General features: G+C 42.1%; 1 long non-coding RNA gene across 1 annotated transcript in view; it reads left to right on the forward strand.

Annotated features, from left to right (window-relative positions):
• Positions 1–1804: 1804 nt before the first annotated feature.
• The window catches only part of LOC121872988, a 151384-nt gene continuing 134845 nt past the window's right edge, over positions 1805–18343 (forward strand). The window contains exon 1 of the long non-coding RNA XR_006090190.1: positions 1805–2126. This is a non-coding gene — a long non-coding RNA (uncharacterized LOC121872988). The remainder of the gene's footprint in view (positions 2127–18343) is intronic.

Genomic DNA, 18343 nt, shown 5'->3' on the forward strand with positions numbered 1-18343 from the left:
GATTTGTATGCCGTGTCTTAAATGGGTCACTAATGCAGTGTCCTATTTCCTGTTGGTGGCAGAATCAACTTATGAGTTCTTGAGAATCGCAACAATAAATAACTTACAACAATCATAACAACTGTGTGTGTGTGTGTGTGTGTGTGTGTGTGTGTGTGTGTGTGTGTGTGTGTGTGCGTGTGTGTGTGTGTGCGTGTGTGCGTGCGTGTGCAATAAGAATAATGTAATAATAATAAATTGGAAGAAGTTAATACAATATAATATCGAACATTAATTTAAAAAACAAACTAATTTACTAAAAAAATCGCGTGGGCTTTAATAATAATAATAATAATAATAATAATAATAATAATAATAATAATAATAACATTAATAATAATAATAATAATAATAATAATAATAATAATAATAATAATAATAATAATAATAATAATAAATTACAGCAATTTCCACACTCATTGACCCAAAACTAATAATAGAAAATGACCTTTAGTGTGATAGACGACCTTGAGGGGAGACTCAAGAGGACATGGGTGGTAGATTAGTGGTGGTACCATCGTTCATCAGCCTTACCAAGAAAACACCGCATTATGCTGCAGATATCGACCTTGCCTCCGTCTTACCCTTGGCTTTGTCTTGCTGTAGGGTAGTTGTGAGGGTGAGGGGAGGTCGTGTGAGGGTGAAGGTATGGAGGGAGGGAGGGTGAAGGTTGGGAGGAAGGAGGGTGAAGGTGACAAGGGTGAAAGGAGGTCATGATATTTAAGACTGGGAGTGACGGAGGGTTGATGAGGGTGAAGAGACGGAGTGAAGGAGGGATATAGTCTACTAGTGGAGAACACGAACACACACACACACACACACACTCCTACTACCAACGGCGATCCCTCGCCCGAGAATTACTGTTAGACACCACAACCGTATCCAGCCCATACGAGCACGAACTGATCGCTATAAGAAGAACCCAGTCCCAAAAATTCTAAAAAATATCAATAACTTGTAATCATCCAGTGTATTCACTCCCAGTCAATCTTACTTTTTGCACTGTCACTATGTTGAAATGCCCTGTAGTTGAGCTTCTCCCCACCTAGTTATTATATTTCATAATTGTATCACTTATGTTACTTGTATATTATTTGTAAATCAAGAGACCCATTCCCCAATTATGTAACTGTATATGTTCAGCCTTCCGGCTGCCATATGCTCTTTCAATAAACCGTTGATTATTATTATTATTATTTTACAAGGAACACACACACACACACACACACACACACTCTTTGAACCCTTAAAATAAACCCCTAGAGCTGGTTCCCTAGTGCTCGTATAATAGACAACCGAACAACAGCTATGATTGGCAGCTTAATTTAGACCGACTGATAGACATAAGTTGTAGCCGGAATATAAACAGATTATCGAGGATATGAAATAGTAGATAATATTAGAATCTAGAATTTCTGCGAGAATGATGACGTGGGCTGACAGACACAGTGTTATCCTGAACTCTTCTCATTTTCCGGGCTGTTTATTTTAGCGGCACGAGGTCAGAGGGAAACTCCGTATATCGCGCGTTTGGCACCTACCCTCTCCACGCCAGTGGACGCTCTTATTACCTGTATTTTTATCAGATTATGTCACCAAAACAATGATATTTAAGCAGTTATCACTTAATATAAATTATTCTTATTTATTGTATCAAAAATATTATTAGAAAAATAGATAAAACTACGTGAACCGTAATAATAACGAACGAAACAAATACCTAGGTTGGCAACTGTAAGGCGCAGACGACACATGGCTCGCGAGCGACGAGCAAGTCTGGCTTCAGTTGTGTATCATGTAGTGGGAGGAAAGGTGTACTGGATTTCGGATTAAAAGTGTGAAAGTTACTTTATTATGAATTTCAGTTTGCCACCTTTTCGAGAACATTTATAGAAGTTGTACTAGTGAGGTGTGAAAATTAGAAAATTCATCACACTGATAATATTGTATGAGAGTGCCTGAAGGATCAATATTGCAACTTAACGACTGTACTACCACAAGGAAACTATCGACCCAGCGAAGACAGTAGTTGGGATTTACCTCCGGGATTAAAAACTTCAGGATCACCCAACACCCACCAAATCTAGGTAACTGAACCTACGTGTCATTGTGCTGATGAGCGGTGTGAGATACAATATTAATATTTAACTAAACCTCAGCTAAATAAACATTTATGGAATGGTATTTGTCAGTTGAAGATAAGAGAGATAGGGAAAATTATTGGCCAATAGAAATGTTAGCATAGATAACTGAAGTTCATGTTACTAGTTATATTGTACGCGGCATGAGGGCGTCTGCGAGGACACGAACCAGATGTCGATGTAGCCTGGGTGTGGCGCGAGTTCACGTGCATGTATGGTTGTGGGAAGTCATTCTCGTGCGTGTATGGCAGTTGAGATTCATTCACGGGTAACTTTGCATTTGTTGCCACCAACCGAATCTCGGGAATTTTATCTTTGCAATCAATAGTTTAGACCATTCTAAGACACCTTTCTTCAATGACGTTTCCTTCGCAAACGACCTAACCACCTAACTGGGGCTGGACCTCCGGCATATTATTAGTCGTTTCTTAGGGAAACGTTATAGAATAAAGGTGTCTTTGAATGGTATAAACTATTGATTGCAAAGATAAAATTCCCCAATACAGTAATACCAGTTTACGAGCGTTTATAGTAAGGGGGGACTCCCGTGCGTTTATGGTAGTGGGGAGTTGTTCGTGTGTGTATGGTTGCGGGGACTTACTCACGTGCGTGTAAGGTGGGGATTTATTTACGTGCGTGTATGGTTGTGGAATTCCATCATGTGGCTGTATCATTTGTGCACATGGTGTGTTTTTGTGTGCGTGTATGTCTCGTTTGGGCAGATGTTGGTGAGCACTGTAGTGTACAGTACCTGTATGTATCTTTTACATTCACGACTGAACGTACTTGACAGGAGAAAAATTTAATCTTTTTCTGACAGTAAGTCACATGTTCTCGTGTGTGAAAGGCTTGAGAGCTATCTTATCTTTAAATCCACTTTAAGGGTGTACTGTGACCCTTGACTGCTAGTTATGTAGAAAAGGTTAATCTTATTATCAATAGATTTAAGAGAAAGTTTGGGTTGTACATTACAACTCCACAAACAACACCGGTAACCGATACAATTTGTAAATTTCTCAGAATTACTGAGCTAGCTGCAGGAGCACGCGATTCGTGTCTGGGTTTAGATAATCACACAGACGAGGAATTAGTTAAGTTACGTGACCGTAAAACTTGCGACGTGGTCATGGTGATGTTCACATTGTTCTTATCAGCTTCTCAGGTTAAATAAGGAAGAGGATTATGTACAGTATATTTAGGTAGCGAATTAGATATATTTTAATGTTACTGATAGATGAAGGTTTAATGAATGGAAGAAGAAAGGATATATGCGTGGGTTGATAATATTTAATGAGTTACCGTACTTGCATTAGCCAACTTAAGTTATAAATTTCACTGTAGTACAAATCGTCAACCTGGGAGAGACTGAGACTGTAGGCCTACTCACTCACCGAGATACTGACCGCTATTAAAGGTTGATTTACAGTTCACATAAATCCTCCGTTTGTAAAGACCGGTGTTAGTGAGATTTACTGAGAGCTATTCCACCAGCTGCTGGTCGGCTGTTAAGAGACTTGAATGGCTGACCGTCGTATATTTCACCGCCTTTAATGTAGGAAACGTATATGTAAAACTGTTGTGAATGTTGCCGTACTATAATATATCACAGACACTGTTAAAACCACTTTATTCATTGTTCTGAGAGCCAGTCAGTTAGTTTTCTTAGTGTCTTCTTTTTGACCACTGGTTCTGACTATTTAAACAAGAGGGAACTTTTATTGTAAGAAATTTTGACCAATTTAATTTAGGTTTAAACTTAATTTCTTGAAGTATGAGCGGGTCTGATCGTCAGCCGAGTGCCACCAAAACCTGACCGTGACTTAATTATGTTGATGAATAGTAGCGTCACATTCCCGTCAATGTCTGCGTGGGTCACCGTGAGAAAGGTCCTCCCACACATTATTTCAATCTTATTTCGGTGTATTTTATTACACCTGGGTGGCGAGACAGATTCATTTTAAGACTTGATAGGAGTTTGGGAGATCACATGAGCTCAACCGTGGCCCGTGCTGTACCACTTCCCAGCCTCACCTTGTGCTTTGACCTAGTCCCAGATCTTATGTCGCGCCAGGTTGTGTGGCACATTTCATCCGCGTCTCAGCTTCAACCTCAGCCATATTTCAGGCGGGTTCAGGCGAAGGCTCACCCACCATGACACAGCTACACCATCGAGCACCAGTTAAAGACAACGGAGTATCGTGCGCCATCCTCTGTAGCTACAGGTTTTGTTATTCAGTCTTTCTCGCTTCTGAGTGTTGGAAACATTAATTATTCCCTTGATGCTAAGTGTTGAAGAATGCTGCTTTGGTGTGACGTCACAGGTACTAATGCCCAACTGTCTGATAAATAACATAGCTCTCAGAGGAAACTCTTTTTTTCATTGTATGAAATACGTTACATCAGTGGACGAATGTCGGTCGTGGTGTAGCTGTAACAAATTCCACACGGATTACCCGGTACATTTTATTTTTCGTTAGATAAGCCGCGGGTTTTGGGCTTTAAATATTGGTGTACACATTGAACGCATCCCTTATCTGGTGTTTTTGCGCAGGTGTTGATTGCTGACTTTGAATGCTTGGCGCTCCTCGCAGTAAGGGAACCAGTTTGTAACTCTCTCCAGTGACACTTCCTACTTGGCTCTCCTAACGTTATAATAGAGGAGGAATATTGCTACTCTGTATATGTGTGTTTGTAAGAGAGAGATAATTGTGTATCGTTTCCACCTGTAGATGAGATACACCACAAGGTGTAGTCGCAGCAGGGGGTCTTGTGTACAGTAACTGGGTCTACCCAGGGCGAGGGACGATGACCCTTATCCCACCAGTCATGGCTCCTGAGAACTGCACCGTCACCGTTGACAAAGTAATTGAATTAATGATCCTCATAACCCTTTAAAGCCCTTTACAGTCTTATTTACTCTTATAATAACAATTGTGACATGTTCTCATTTTATTTTTATTTTTTTATCTGTACAAGAAGGTATTCTGCCGTGTGTTCGTATATCCCTGAATAGCCCACTGTAACGAACAGCGCTATTTCCACCTTGTAACACGTGACCTGAAGTCTTATAATTCTTAATAACGTATTGTGAGGTGTAGGCTTATATAAACTTGACGAATTGATGACGCTTTGGTCTGATATGTAATTGAACCCAGACTGAAATTGTATTAGTCTCGTAGTCATCACTCATACTAGCCGAGTGTGAGTGAATGATCGAGTCTAGGGGTGATGGGTACGGTGGTGTGGTAGAGCAGGTGTGTGGGTACGGTGGTGTGGTAGAGCAGGTGTGTGGGTACGGTGGTGTGGTAGAGCAGGTGTGTGGGTATGGTGGCTGTGGTAGAGCAGGTGTGTGGGTATGGTGGCTAGTATAGCAGGTGTATAGTGGTAGTGATTTGGTAGGAGAGATGGGGTATTGCTGGGTGGCAGAGCTGGTGTTGGTGGATGGCAGAATAGATGTGGTGTTGATGGTGGGTGACAACAGATGTATATTGATGAGGGGTAAAACAAATGTGTGGTGATGGTGGGTGGCAGAGCAGATGTCTGGTTTTGATGGGTGGCAGAGTAAATTCAGTACATGGTGTTGGTAGCAGCACTGGTGGGTGGCAGAACAAGCATAAAAGCTGGTCACGTTCTGGCTAACAATACAAGAGGCACCATGAAAGACGTGAACAATCTCATCAACTTATACCTGATACAACGTAGGTGTAGTTGACATACGGGCGTGCCGGCAGCCGACAACAATCGTCTATATTGATCTCTCGGTCACCCGGGAAGCTTTGGTCACCCGCCGAGCTGCTGCTGGGGCCGAGACGAGTCCACGATACTGACTTTGGACTTACAGAGTTCCCCAGTTCCTGTGTTGATGGATGGGGGAATGTTTGCCTAGTGGTAGCCTAATGGGTTTTTCTCCGGCTAAGCATGTTTCTTCTAGGCCACAATTCACTCGTCAGTTTTTTCAGGAATGTGTTTGTTTTTTGTTTGTTACATTATTCTTTTGTGTTTTCTTGTCTATTTCTGTTTTGTTTCAGAGCTGTTTATCTGTTAGTTCTCATCCAAATATTTATTACCTTAATGCTACTTTATTATTGATTGTTTCTTAGCAAATGCCCATTTAGTTGCCTATGTCTTTACCCTTCATTGTTTTTCATCCATTTATCTGTTAGTTCCCGTTCCTGTTCCATAGCAGTTTCTCCTCCCTCATCCCTAGAATCACCAGTCATGACCACCTCCCGGGGTTGTAGGCTGTAGTGATATACCGTGACATATCCCTCCCGGGCTTCATGATTCAGGCGGGAGGTGTTAGTAAGCGAGGCCTGGCTCAGGACACGGAGTGGGCCTTGTAGGCAATCTCCCGCCCGGTGCTGAGCCTCGTTGATCCCGAGACTGGGCTTGTCAAACACGGCACCTAGTGTATGCTGTCTTGTTGCATCCTAAGATGTGGTGACACCTGCCACACTTGCACATGTTTATGTTGCATATGACTGCAAATTAAATTACCGAATGTGTTTAAAAGGTAAGAATACTGTGTGAGGTTTCCTTGTGTACAGAAATCAAATAAGTCCCGGGCCTCTGTTAAACATGGCTACACCTACCTCTCCAGACATTTTCTTAGACTCAAAGCCACCCAGGTATATGTGTTAGAGGATTTTGCAGACATGTAAACCTACTTCTGGTCTTGTGCTAATTCAGTAGCGTCTCTGAAATGATATACCCGCACCGTGTGAAAAATAACATGGAGGGGAGGGGGGTGGAGTTAGAGGGTGAACATCGTTTGACATAAAAACTAGAGGGATTGATAATTGTAGGATTTTGTTGTGAATGAGTAGTGTCCAGGTAACTTAACTACCAGTGACAGGAGTATAGTGGTGAACCGTCTGGTGGAGAAAGGTGACTACCTACAGGAAGAGTTTTCTCCTGTTTGTCTGGACTTCTTTAAGTGTCTTTGTGTTTTAATGGGTTGCTAACTGAAGTCTTTACTATCAGTGTTCAGTAATCGTATTTTTTATGAATACATTTAAATTTAGCAGTACTCGTGTTGACACTAGTGAAGTTTGATAGGTTGTCTTCACCTGTGGGGCGGTGGTGGTTGTCTTGCTGCAGCCATTGTTGGTGTGAGCGTTGCCCAACACCTACGACAATTAACGTTGTTTCACAGATGTGTTTTATACGTGGTGTTGGTCTAGGATACGACAGACTCAATATAATGACTACACCATTTGTTTATTCACGTATTTTGTTTTAAAATCTAGTTTTGTAAATTTTTAAAGGCAAGATTGCAGTCTTGTTGGTAATGTTAATAATAGTCCACTGATAATTATAGACGCAAATTAAAACATTGTACGGGGTATTACTAATTTCCTTGTAATTGAAAAGTATTTGGAGTGTTGAACAAAGAGATTAAAGCAGGTATTGTTAAACTTGAATAAAAGGTTTTGCTCACATGCGGCTTTACCTGCCCCACCAGGATTTTTGTAACAGTTGAATGAACACATCTCCCAAGTCCTGCTGTGGGACGACCAGCCATTGTAACCAACAGAGACAAAAGTTGTTGTAGAAGAGTTGTGGTTATTCAGAATATAATTACACTGATTCTTCTCTCCAAATCCTCTCAAATCATAGTTAAAGTAACCTAGTTCATGCACCGCATTTGGACTCTAGAGGCTCGATGCACATTTTTTCAGTAGATTTTTTTATTCGTTATATTTATATTCTCTTGCCACTGAAATTTTGTGGATGCCAGAGCAGGTCTAGAGCCTTTACGAGTCAGCTCAAGTGTCAGTTACCTGGACAAGGAAGTACTATCACAGGGAAAGTGTTAGGATAAATTTATCTCCCCCTCACCTTGGTAGTCCGGGTATGATGACCCCTTTGGTTGGTTCAAGTCGATAAATACCCCTATAATATACGGTAGATTATGGTCATACTACTCGTTCTAACCGGATTTCAGTTTGACAAGGCTATCTTAGAAGTGATCTAAACCTGGAACCACTCGACAGCCAACCTTATGCTGCAGCCATCATGCCTTTAGAGTTTAGTGGGTGTAAAAACTGGTTTGATATATTAATTATCGCCTATTTGGATTGAGATTTATAATGGTACAGTATATGAATTAAAGTGAGGTGCTCAGGTAACAAGCCACGAAGATACACGGAACATTACATAGCTGGAAACATTTATATAATCATTAAGGAGAAACATTGTTAAATGATTAACCCACAGGAATATTAAGTGAGTGTGAATTATTGACTTAAATGACTTAATCACCCACACACACGTTACAGATGATATAAGTAAACAACTGAAGGTAATACAGATGCTTACTTTTCACTTCATACTTAATGCCTCGCCAGTAGTACAGCAACAGGTACAACTCGCTCACACTTATTACAGGTTATGAAAGGTGAAGTATTGTTGCTGATATCTGTCATCACTTGCTTACGTGTATAACTTATGTCACATGCATATCACGGGGTCAAGTTTCTGGGCCATGCAGGACGTGTACGAGTTGTTAAGGCGGAAACGCGTCGTCGGGTCTGTCTAGCTGGAGTTAACTGGCGCCTTCCCTGGTGCCTGGTGTCTCAGTGTCTATAGTAAGCAGCCTCCCTACACAGACGCATATGTATGGTCTATCCTAACGGTGGGGAAATGATTCTAGATTTATATTGTAAAATGAAATAAGAAGAAATTTCGTTTCTTTTTAATAAACAGGAAATTATATAGTAATTTATTTTGTTTTGTCAATAGGAAGTTACACCATGAAAAACATTTGTACGTTCACTCGACCTGATTATTATTATTATTATTATTATTATTATTATTATTATTATTATTATTATTATTATTATTTAACCCTTGAGTATGAAAGTAGTTAAAGTGATGTAAATAACTGAAGGTGACCTGACTTGACCTGATCTACCGAAGTACATATGAGCTGATACAGGGAATATTTTTCTGTGGTGTTGAGTGTGAGGGAACGCCTGGGTTGTATAGGTCGGTGTGTGATTCATTCGCTCATCCTGTGGTTCTTCCTGTTTCCTTGTTTTCTCTTTTACTCTGTCCTTTCTTTCATTCTCTCTCGCTTTCTCTAATTTCTTTCACTCTTACCCTCCCTTTCTCTTTCCTGCGTCTCTTTCCCCCCCCTTTCTTTCTTCGCTCTTTCTCTCCCGTTTTCTCTTCCCATTCCATTCTCTCTTCCTTCACCTTTTCCTTCCCTTTCTATCGCTTCCCCCTCTCTTCCTCCCCCTTTCTCATTTCCTTCTCTCTTCCCTTCCCCCTTTTCATTTCTTCCTTTCCCTTCTCTATTCCCTTTCCTTCCCTCAAGTCTTCGTCATCATTCACTTGCCTGGATTTCCTCCTGACGATTTCATGATAATTACGCGGGAAAGTTGGTTGGTGCTTGTGGCGCGTGATAGCATGATGGAATGGTTGATGAAATGATAGCATGATGGAATGGTTGATGAAATGATAGCATGATGGAATGATTGATACACAGCGTGATAGCATGATGGAATGATTGATGAAATGATAGCATCATGGAATGATTGATGAACAGCGTGATAGCATGATGGAATGGTTGATGAAATGATAGCATGATGGAATGATTGATGAACAGCGTGATAGCATGATGGAATGGTTGATGAAATGATAGCATGATGGAATGATTGATGAACAGCGTGATAGCATGATGGAATGGTTGATGAAATAATAGCATGATGGAATGATTGATGAACAGCGTGATGGCATGATGGAATGGTTGATGAAATGATAGCATGATGGAATGATTGATGAACAGCGTGATAGCATGATGGAATGATTGGTAAACAGCATGATGGAATGATTGGTAAACAGCATGATGGAATGATTGGTAAACAGCATGATGGAATGATTGCTGCTCGCCAGTAAAGATGTAATAATTGTTTGTTCCTTATGAGGTGATTCGTTCATCATGGCGGGTCATTAGGTAAGTCATCAAAGGGTTCTAACTGCCGTCTTGTTATTGGGTGAGAGGCTATGCACAGTAAGGGGGTAAAGGGCCTAGTTTACCGCTCGTATATCACTCCGTCGGAAGCACCATGTGCGTCGTGGTGTTGTGATTTTAGGTTGGTTCAGTTGTGTGTTGCTTGCTTGCTTGCTTGCCAGGGGTTATTGTTCCCTATGCTTGGCTTTTGGCCATGTGGAAAGTGTCTCATTATTCTCGGTCATGAGCTTGTGACTAACACTCACTTCCTGGTTACATTGTTCACAGCGCACTTTTCACCACAGACCTCCAGCGAAGAGAATTTCTCCCGTAAATTTAACTTTTCTTGTATTCTTCCGTTATATTGTATATTTTGACATCCTTACTTTCAACACAATTACATCACAATTTCGTTCATTTAATTTATTGTTTCCGTTGTTGCTTCCCTTCGTCTCAGTACGGTATAAATGTATAGGATAATTGCAATACTTAACTCATTATCACCAGCCCAGACTCTCGAATGCACCATCTGTCAGGTTCAAGCACCGACACCAACACCAAGCATCCTGAGTTGACTGTCTTCTTTAGCTTACTAAATACTACACCAACAATACTTCCATCATTATCTCTTTTCTCTGTAGTAATCACCATCCCCGGAAATATTGATAACATGTGCAAGATTTCTCTCTCTCTCACACTGACTGTTCACCCTCACGTCCATCTACGAGTATACCTCGGCTGGTTGTCACATAGGATGTGTATGTACTGCACGAAGCCAGTTGTTGACGCCTTGGTAGTACAAGTGGTGATTTATACTGAGAATGGATTATTGTTGCCCTAGTTTAGCAATATCCTCCACCCTTTCTCCTGCCCACGTCCGACGTCCGTCCATCCGCTCTTGACGTGCGCAGAGAGAGAGAGAGAGCTCCAGCACAACCAACAAGGACTCGCTCACACCTTAAGGACCACTGGAATGTGATGGCCGTCGGTGGTGGTCCCTGGGGAGGGCAGGGACACACACACACAAGCTGATTACGGTGGAGGGTGCTGCCGTGTTAGGTATCGTGTGAGGATGTCGGCTAAATAAGACCTGGAGTGGAAGAGTGATAAGAAGCAAACTGGTTCATTTGTGTGTTGCTCGGTGTTCCCAGGCAGTAGTAGAGCGGCAGAGTTGTGTTTGATACACCGGAACCTGTTTGATCTTAAGTAACACCATAACAAGACTTACATTAATAAGTCTGATTAATGTGTGAGGGTAGTGGTTGTGATGGCCCCATTGACGGCGTCTGGCCAGCCAAGATATTCCTGCCGCTCCTTACCTCAGTGATAATTTTCCTTGTGGGTGACGGATGTTTTATTCAAACGAATTTAAGCTGTGCATGTGTCCAGTTCCTGTTACCTTTGTTCAGCTAGCAGCACCGGTATAGCCTTAAATATTTAGTCTGGTGTTAAACATAAAATATCACTAACAGACGTGATGTTACACTACTCTCCATAAAGACTAATACGTTACATATATTTTCATTAGGCTTAAAAGGAAAGTATTAAAGGTATTGCAAAGTGTTCGTTAAGACTCCTTAAAACTTGACCTGTAAAGTTTACTACACCAAGTCGCGTGTTTCACTTGTAGATCTTTCTCGAAATAAAAACCACCATTCGTAGATGATCCTGGGGATAAAAACCACCGTCAGTAATTAAGTCTGGGTAGTCACATTCATCGTCCTCTGACTGGTCGTAAAAGTAGGTAGCTATGTGAACGCTTATTACCGCGCTCGTCACAAGATGAACTTCATAAAAATCATGTTAACCCAACAGAGGAAGCTGTAAATCACACGGAGTGTGTTACGTCACCAACCATGTACGGTGCCTGGCTATAAATGCCCGTCATTGCTCCGTTTAGTGAAGAGATAAATCACTGAAAATAATTAACCAAGTGGACCAGTATATCACACCTCCTAAAGAGATTGAGTAGTTGTTGTAGTCGTAGGGGGAGTAGTAAGAGTATATAATGGGAGTAGTAGTAATGGTGGGATTAGTATTAGTAGTATTAGTATTAGTAGTATTAGTATTAGTAGTATTAGTATCTAGTATACTATAGGCATAGCCGTGTGTGTGTCTGTTCTGGGCAGCCGAAACGGCACAATCGTTTTTCATCAAACCTGGTGGAAAAATCGCAAAAAATTCGTAGAGTGGAACAAACCTGGTCCGATGTCAATGGTTTCTTTAGAAAGGCATAAATTAACCATTTTGTCGCTGTACACTGTCAGCCGGACTGCGGTTGCGCGCTAGCCAAGCACGAGCGTTCAAACTTTCACTGGGCACGAAGGGCCTGCGATCACTTGTTAGTAATAGCTATGAGGCAATAGTCACTGAATGCCGCATAGATCTGCGGCTCAACTAACTCAACACAGCTAGGATAGCTACTTATGTATTAGGATATTTAATTTTAAGGTAATAAAATGGCGGTGAAGGTGTGGCTATTGGGGGAGGCTGGAGGCCATAAAAAAAATTGTTGTAGTTGTAGTAGAAGCTGGACACACACACACACACACACACCACCAGAAGGAGCCCAGGATAGAAGATGAACCTGAACTCTACCCTACACGCCACCTCACTACACACACGACACCTTCAGACAAGAGAGGTAAACGGGTGGTTCACGCCTCACCACCTGGACGCGTCAGATAAGGTGATTGGTTCTCTTTAGGTTCACTCAGGTGTGTCGTGAGTCAGGGGGTGAGGAGAATGGGTTTACCTGGTGATTAATTCCCCGCAAATTATTACACCTGATTATTAAACACCCTATAGCTACCTGTGGGGTGGGGGGGGGGGTAGGTTAGGTTGGATTATGTTATTGTTAGATTGGATTTGGTTTTGCTAGACGAGGTTAAGTTAGACGAGGTTATAGGTTCAAGGCTAGATTGGGTTAAGTGAGGTTAGATTAGGGTAAGAGCTGGCGTTAGGGTGGTTAATCTTAAGGTGAGGTAAGCTGGGGTGGTTAATCTTATGGTGAGGTAAGCTGGGGTGGTTAATCTTAAGGTGAGGTAAGCTTGGGTGGTTAATCTTCAGGTGAGGTAAGCTGGGGTGGTTAATCTTAAGGTGAGGTAAGCTGGGGTGGTTAATCTTCAGGTGAGGTAAGCTGGGGTGGTTAATCTTCAGGTGATCTGGAGACTGTAGGTAAGCCTTCACTCCTTAATCTTAGGTGAGGTAAGCTCATCCTATTGGTCAACATTGGCGGGTTCATCAGCTGTTTTAATTACCTTACTGCCATGTACGGACACACACACAAACGGTTACGTGAGGGTGATGGAGGGCCGGTTAAGGGTGATGGAGGGCCGGTTGGGGTGATGGAGGGGGTGATGAAGGGCCGGTTAAGGGGTGATGGAGGGCCGGTTAAGGGTGATGAAGGGCCGGTGATGGAGGGTTGTGTGGGGTGATGAAGGCCGGTTAAGGGGTGATGGAGGGCCGGTTAAGGGGTGATGGAGGGTTGCGGGGGTGATGAAGGGCCGGTTAAGGGTGATGGAGGGCCGGTTAAGGGGTGATGGAGGGCCGGTTAAAGGGTGATGGAGGGCCGGTTAAGATGTAATGGGGGGAAACGTGAGAAACGCTTGAGTGCCACTTGAGGTATGATGGAGTTACGCGAGTTATGGATTGCTAACTGTGATGGGCTGCCACTTGAAGTATGATGGTAGTAGCACTTGAAGTATGATGGAGTGCCACTTGGAATATGGAGTGGCACTTGAAGTATGATGGAGTGCCACATGAAGTATAATGAACTACCAATTGGGGTATGATGGTGTCACGTGAGTTATGGAGTGGCACTTGATGTATGATGGAGTGCCACTTGAAAATATGATAGGCTACCACTTGAAGTATGATGTGCTACCATTTGAGGTATGATGGTGTCATTAGGGAGTGCCACCTAGAATATAAAATAGTGCCACGCGAGGTGTGATAGGTGCAGGTTAGGTTATCTAAAGGCTCGCACTTGAGTGGTTGTATTGGATAGTAGGCAACGTTCACTGATGCTATGTCTTAATATCGGTATATAACCAAAATAGAGTTAGTATATATTGTACTGAAACTTAACCTACACACCTGAAGCTCATGTCTACAATTGGACATCTTGGAAGACTACAATTAGACATCTTGGAAGACTACAATTAGACATCTTGGAACACTACAATTAGACATCTTGGTACAAATGAAAATTAGCCCTCCCCCCAGCTCATTGCACCCGATGTTTAAACGCCCTAACGCTACCTGGAGGGGGTGTTTGGTAGGGTTAGATTAGACAAGGTTATGTTTGGTTAGTATTTAGATTAGATCATGGTTAGGTTAGGTTAGGGTATATAAGGTTAGCGTTAGATTAGATTATCGTTTAATAACAACAACACTATAATAATAATAATAATAATAATAATAATAATAATAATAATAATAATAATAATAATAAAGAACCATAAAGAAATACAAAGGTGAAAAAAAGTAGTGAGAAACAATATATGTATGTTGTGTTATCAATGGTAAGAGAAACAATTGAGACCCTGCAATTGTCTGTAAATGAGGCAGAAAGTCAGATCACCAACCAGGGACTTGGTCACAATTAATCTTAAGATAAAATAAACTGAGGGTGGTTCCTCTTCAAGTGATTCAGCAACTCTTTTTGAACCATTTGAGGGAAAAATATACATATGGAACTATAAGACTCATGACCCAGGTGATGTATGGTTGAGTGTCAGGTAGAGCCAGGTGATATATGGTTGAGTGTCAGGTAGAGCCAGGTGATATATGGTTGAGTGTCAGGTAGAGCCAGGTGATATATGGTTGAGTGTCAGGTAGAACCAGGTGAGACAGGATGCAAGAGGAAGGGACCCAGAGTGGTTAGGATGCAAGAGGCTGTGTAAGACATAAATAAGGGGGCGTGGTGTGTGATGAATACTGATGGGGGAGGCCTCTGGTGGTGAGAAGACTTCCTACTACATTACTCTAACACTATATTGACAGATTTAAATGTGTGTGTGTGTGTGTGTGTGTGTGTGTGTGTGTGTGTGTGTTTAGGTGATCTTTGTTTTGTTTATAACTTTCACTTCTTTACCCTATGTCCTCTGATTTGTTTGTTTGTTTATTTATATTGTCTTTTGCTTACCTAATATATCTAATATACTATAGGTCTAGGCGTGTGTCTGTCTGTCTGTCTGTTCTGGGCAGCCGAACCGGCACAATTGTTTTTCATCAAACTTGGTGGAAAAATCGCAAAAAAATAGTAGAGTGGAACAAACCTGGTCCCATATCGATTGTTTCTTTAGGAAGGCATTAATTAACCATTTTATTTACGATGGAAAACGATGCAAGTCTACGGACTTGGCGCACCCTCATTCGCTGTACGCTAGCCAAGCACGAGCGTTTAAACTTTCACTGGGCACGAAGGTCACTTGTATGTTCTGTATCCTCTCATTTATTTATTTATTTTATCATTACTCATTTAACTCACACTCTCTGACCTATATGATTAACTTTCATTTGTTTATCGATTACCTGCTTGACATACAGAAGGTGTTAATGACAAGGTGTATCTGAACGGTCGGTGTCCACTGTCCATACTGTATCTGATTGATTGATTGATTGATTGATCGATAGGTTGATTGACTGAGTGATTGATCGATTGACTGGCTGATTGATTTGCTGATTGACTGAGTGATTGATTGATTGATTGAGTGGTTGATTGATTGAGACGAATAATATAATTTCTTGAGTGGCTTCCGGTTGCCAATTGATCAGTATTAGAGAAAGCTTATAAATACCAGTGTTATATTGTGTACGGTGTAGCGTATGCCGGAGGCTTGTTAACTCTCGCCATCAATTTCATTTAACTTGTAAGTGACGAGGGAATGTGGGTGATGAGGGTGTTATGGCGTTAATTGGCAGTTAATGGCGGCGAGGGGATGGTAGTGGGTGGGGGGATGGTAGTGGGTGAGAGGGTGGTAGTAGGGGGGGGTGAGCTGTCAAAGATGAGGAGATGGTGGTGAATGGTGGTGGGATGGTGTGAGTTCGTCGTCACCACAGTAGGGGCGTGGTGAGGCGTGTTGTTTGGAGAGCTGGTGGTGGTGGGGGGGGGGGTAAGATTGTCTTTTAATGAGGGTGTGGTGAGGGAGATGTTGGCTGTGAGCGCGAGGTGCTATTATTGAGAGACATTGTGAGTTTAGATAGATAGATAGATGGATGGATTGATTGATTGGTTGATTGATTGATTAATTGATTGTTTCATTGATTGATTGTTTGATTGGTTGATTGATTGGTTGATTGATTGGTTGATTGATTGGTTGATTGATTGGTTGATTGATTGTTTCATTGGTTGATTGATTGATTCGTTAAACTCGTGATAGACATTTACAATACTTCATCATAAACAGAAGCACTGTAGGCAATTCAGATATAGATACATAGACCATGCAGGTATATAAATAGTGTGTATACCTAGACAGTGCCTGGTATAAAGAGTAAGGCAACTAGACCAAGGATAGCCAGCAAAACCAATGAGTATAGTACATATTGTGTGTGTGGAATTAAACGTGTGTGGATACTTAAACGTTTACATGTATACTTAAACGTCTACATGTATACTTAAACGTCTACATGTATACTTAAACGTCTACATGTATACTTAAACGTCTACATGTATACTTAAACGTCTACATGTATACTTAAACGTCTACATGTATACTTAAACGTCTACATGTATATTTAAACGTCTACATGTATATTTAAACGTCTACATGTATACTTAAACGTCTACATGTATACTTAAACGTCTGTGTGTATAAAAAACGTCCGTGTGTATATTCAAGCGTTTGTATATACTTAAACGTTCCTACAAACTTGTTCAGATTCGTATGGTTTATGATAACACTGTAGTTTTACCTTTAGAGACACACATCAACAAAGACCCTCGACTCCAACCAAGACATTACCACTTCACCACGAGTGTTATGTGCTAACGTCAGTGAGGGTATATAGTGGTTAATAGCCCACACAGATGACCTATAGTGTTTGGTGATATGGCTGAGTGGTGGTGGAGGAAGGGGGGTTGTTGCCTCTCTGTTCAGGTGTGGGTGATTGCTGTGGGAAGGGGTAAGGGGTGTGGGGAAGGGGTGATTGCTGTGGGAAGGGTGGGGGTGGAGGAAGGAAGGGTGGTGATTGCTGTGTGAAGGAAAAGGGGTGAGGGGTGTCAGGGAAGAGGTTGAGGGGTGATTGCTGTGGGAAGGGAAGGGGTGTAGGGGAGGAGAAGAGGTGAGGGGAAAGGGGTGGATCTTTTGTAGGTTCTCGGCTGTGTTGGGGTAACGTGCCCCCGCCAGCTAATTACTGCTTCTGGGGTTTCTTCCTGAGGCTTACCGGGAGGAGGAGGAGGAGGGAGGTGGAAAGAAGGGGGGGTGAGGAGGAGAGGGAGAAAGGAGAAAAAGGGGACTAGGAAGAGGGAGGAGGAGGGTGGGAAGCGAGGAGGGAGAGAGGAAAAGGTTTAAACAGAAGGGTAGGTGTGGAGGAGGAAGGAGAAAAGGGTAGGGATAGGAGGAGGAAGAGGAGAAAGAAGGGGGAGGAGGAAAACGGTTTAAAAAAAGAGAGGAGGAAGAAGAATAATGAAAGAAGAGAAGGAATCGGAGGAGGAGGAAACGGAATAAGGAGACAAGAAGAAGAAGAGTAGGAGGAGAAGGAAACTAAATAAAAAGAGCAGAAAGGGGAAGAGGGATGTTGATGGGGGGAGGATAGACCATTGGTTGAAGATCGTGGCTGAAATTATGAGGCAGATGGCAATTTGGGGAGGGTAGGTAAAGGGCTCGTGTGTTGAGGGGGGGAGGAGGAGGAACTTGAGAGAGTGAGAGAAGTAGGGGGGGAAGAGACGTTTGAGAGAGAGAGAGAGAGAGAGAGAGAGAGAATTGAGGGAGTGGGAGAAATGAGTGAAGGTATTGAGAGAGAGAGAGAAGTGAGGGAGAAGAGATGTAGTCAACCATGGAAAGTGTGTTAAGAATAATTCGTTTATCCTCAACTCTCTTTCCCACCTCCTCCTCCTCTCTTCCATACTCTCTTCTCTCACATCCTCCTCCTCTCTTCCATCCTCTCCCTCTTTCACTTCTGTTTTCCTTCCTCCTCTCACTTTCTCTTCTTCCTCCTATTCCCTCTCTCCTCTTCCTCCTATTCCCTCTCTCCCCTT

The sequence above is a fragment of the Homarus americanus genome, unplaced genomic scaffold (genome assembly GCF_018991925.1).
Source record: "Homarus americanus isolate GMGI-L3 unplaced genomic scaffold, GMGI_Hamer_2.0 scaffold11022, whole genome shotgun sequence".
NCBI classification, from domain to species: domain Eukaryota; kingdom Metazoa; phylum Arthropoda; class Malacostraca; order Decapoda; family Nephropidae; genus Homarus; species Homarus americanus.